Raw genomic sequence first — 3,518 nt, forward strand, 5'->3', positions numbered from 1 at the left:
CAAAACATCATAGGATGGCAACACATCATTGGATCCTAATATGTGACATAAAGCACCATGTTCAAGTAGGGGATTACAGCGGGGTGCGGGAGAGTGGACCATCGAAAAGAGATGAGGAAGGTGATGAAGAAGGTGATGTTGATGAACACGATCACCGCGGTGATGGTTCCCCCGGTGGCACTCTGGCGCCACCGAGAGAGAGGGGGAGAGAGTCTCCCCCTTGTGCTTCCTCCTCCATGGCCTCCCCCTAGATGGGGAGAGGTTCTCCCTCTGGTCCTTGGCCTCCATGGTGATGATGGCCCCCTCCGGGATTCTCCTCCATGGCCTCTGGTGATGATGGCGCCCTCCGACGGGGTGGCAGAGAGGGCCTAGATTGATTTTTAGTGGCCACAGAGGCTTGCGGCGGCAGAACTCCCGATCTAGGTTTCTTTCTGGGGGTGTTGATATTTATGGGAATTTTTGGCGTCGGTATCACGTCAAGGGGGTCCACGAGGCAGCAACAAGACAGGGGGATGCGCTCTCCACCCTTGCCGCTTCCTCATGAAGCTTCTAGTCCAACTCTTGTGCTTCGGGATTCTCTTTTGGTCCATAAAAAACACCATAAATTTTTAGCCCATTCCGAGAACTTTTATTCAGCACAAAAAACGACATCACGGTAGTTATGCTGAAAACAACGTCAGTCCGGGTTAGTTCTAATCAAATCATACCAAAACCATATGAAATTGTTGTAAATATGGCATGAATACTTCATAAATTATAGATACGTCGAAGACGTATCAGCAGCCCCAAGCTTAATTCCTGCTCGTCCTTGAGTAGGTAAATGATAAAAGAAATAATTTATGAAGTGTGAATGCTAGTATAGTCCATAAGTTTGATCAATGATAGTCCCAAACACTTTTTCTAGCATCATTATATATCATAAACAGTAGCTCATCTGATAAAACTTATCATGATCAAGTAGCAAGCTATTCACATGTTAAAGTATAGACCATAAACTTTCTTGAAAACTAACAAATTGTATTTTCAGTCACCAAACAATTGCAATTCATCTTATTTTCAGGAAGGCTCTATGTAAGAGCTTTGATTTAGAAAATTCCACATACTCAACTATCATATAGTCTTCCATGATTGCTAACACTTAAAGCATATTTTTAGAACAAATAGCATCTGCCAAACACAGAGAAATATAAGGGCTTAATGTTTCGCCTCCCAAGTTATTTATCATATAGATAATTTTCAACAATAATAATTCATGATCAAATATATTTGAATGGACATATATGCTTGGATGTTTCCCCACCACATGATGCTTGCCAGCTAAAGAATAATTGAGGTTGAGATAAGACGGAATACTATTGACTCTTGCATAAAAGTAAATACATGAAAGTAAAAGATAGGCCCTTCACAGAGGGAAGCAGAGGTTGTCATGCGCTTTTTAATTTTGGATGTGCAAACCCTTAATGCAAAGCAACATCACGTTGTATTGCCCTTTGTGATAGCAATCTTTATTATGCAGTCCGTTGCTTTTATTTCTTTACCATCACAAGTTCATACAATGCTTATTTTCCATTACAATAAAATATCATACATATTTATGAGCAATTTTTACTGCTTTTTGCATCGATGACAACTTACTTGAAGGATCTTATTCAATCCATAGGTAGATATGGTGGACACTCATGCCATGAAACGAGGTTTAAGGGTTTTGGATGCACAAGTATTATCTCTACTTAGTATAAAATTTTGGCTAGCAAAGGATCCTAAGCAAGCACCACATGTTAGAGGATCCATAACAATATAACTTCTATGCAAATATACCCAAACATAACTCATTACTGTAAGTGCATCTAGTGCCACCCCTAGTTGGTTTTGGAGTATTGACGACAAACCTAGTTGAGGGACTAATGTGTTTGTGAGAATTGCAGGATAACACAGGTAGAAGTCCCTCATTGATTCGGTTTTCCTACCAGAGATGACCCCTAAAAATGTATGAAGACATTGAAGTCAAAGGTGGTATATGAAGATATTCACATTGAAGACTATGACAAGGGAAGACACCACATGAAGCCTATGGAGCTTGAAGACTTAGATCTTTAGTAGTTCTCTTTCTTCTGTGTTGAGTCATAGGAACCACCATACTGTTAAGTGGGGTCCAAGAGAACCAGTCAGAATGACTGAAGTGATGCTTAAACAAAACCTATGTCTTCGAGTGAAGACTTTGAGAGCGAATCTTGTCCAGAGTCGGGCAAGTCAGCTTTGCTTGAAGCCCAAGTAAAGTTGCCGTGTGAGTTTGAAATCTGACCGTTGGAACACGTGTCATTTCCTTAGTGACCCAGGGTCATTTCGGACAAATCAGGTCGGGTTGCCAAGTGGCTATAAATAGCCCACCCCCTACAACCATAAACGGTTGGCTGCTCAGATTCAGAGTACGGCTTTTGTCATTTGAGAGCAACCCACCTCGAAGCCTTTGAGAGAGAATTCCTTGCGAGGATAAAGCCCTAACCACCCAGAGCCAAAGAGAATTAGGCATCACTTAAGTCTTCTTGTCTGTGTGATCTGAAGACTTATTACACTTGAGGACTGTGCATCCTCCAGCCGGTTAGGCGTCGCGTTCTGAGCATCCAAGCGACATTGTGGATTGTCGGTGAACGAAGTCTGTGAAGGTTTGGGAGTCTACCTTGAAGACTTACCAGAGTGATTGGGCGAGGTCTGTGTGACCTTAGCTCAAGGGGAATACGGTGAGGACTGGGTGTCCTGAGCTGCGTGTTCAGGACTGGGTGTCCGGGACTGTGTGTCCTAAGGTTTAAATACCTAGCCGCCCTAACCAGACATACAGTTGTCACAGCAACTGGAACTGGTCCAACAAATCATTGTCTTCAGCGAGTCACTGGTTTCATCTTCCCTTCCCTTTACTTACTGTTACTCCTTGTGAAGTCATTGTATGTTCGCACTATCTTTTGTCTTCACTGAGTGACTGTGTGTTCTGTGTGGCTTCACAATATCTTCCTACCTGATCCTTACTACATTGCTGCTATTAGTCATTGTGCTTTCACTCTATTGAATACTTGACTATGGCTTGCCTAGTGTAGTCTACCTTCCGCTGGAGGGTAATAGGTTTATTTCTATCGTTTGTCTTCATAACTTCCACGTTTTGAAGACTTCCATAAAAATCACCTATTCACCCCCCCTCTAGTCGATATAACGCACTTTCAATTGGTATCAGAGCAAGGTGCTCCCTTGTTCTGTGTGATTCGGTTTAACCACCTGGAGTTTTAGCTATGTCGACTGCAGGGATAATTAAAGTCTCCGCTGCATGTCCCGTCTTCGATGGAACCGAATATCCCTACTGGAAGAATAAGATGCGCATGCATCTTGAATCCATTGACGTCGACCTATGGTATGTCGTCAAGAACGGTGTTCCCAAGGCTAGAGAAGGTGTCACTGCTGCTGATATCAAGAAGTTCGTTCAACTGGACTCTACTGCCAAGAATATCATCTGTGGTCATCTGACCAAAGGA

The sequence above is a fragment of the Triticum urartu genome, chromosome 2A, assembly GCF_056163025.1.
Source record: "Triticum urartu cultivar PI428250 chromosome 2A, HENAU_Tu73, whole genome shotgun sequence".
Classification (NCBI taxonomy): Eukaryota; Viridiplantae; Streptophyta; class Magnoliopsida; order Poales; family Poaceae; genus Triticum; species Triticum urartu.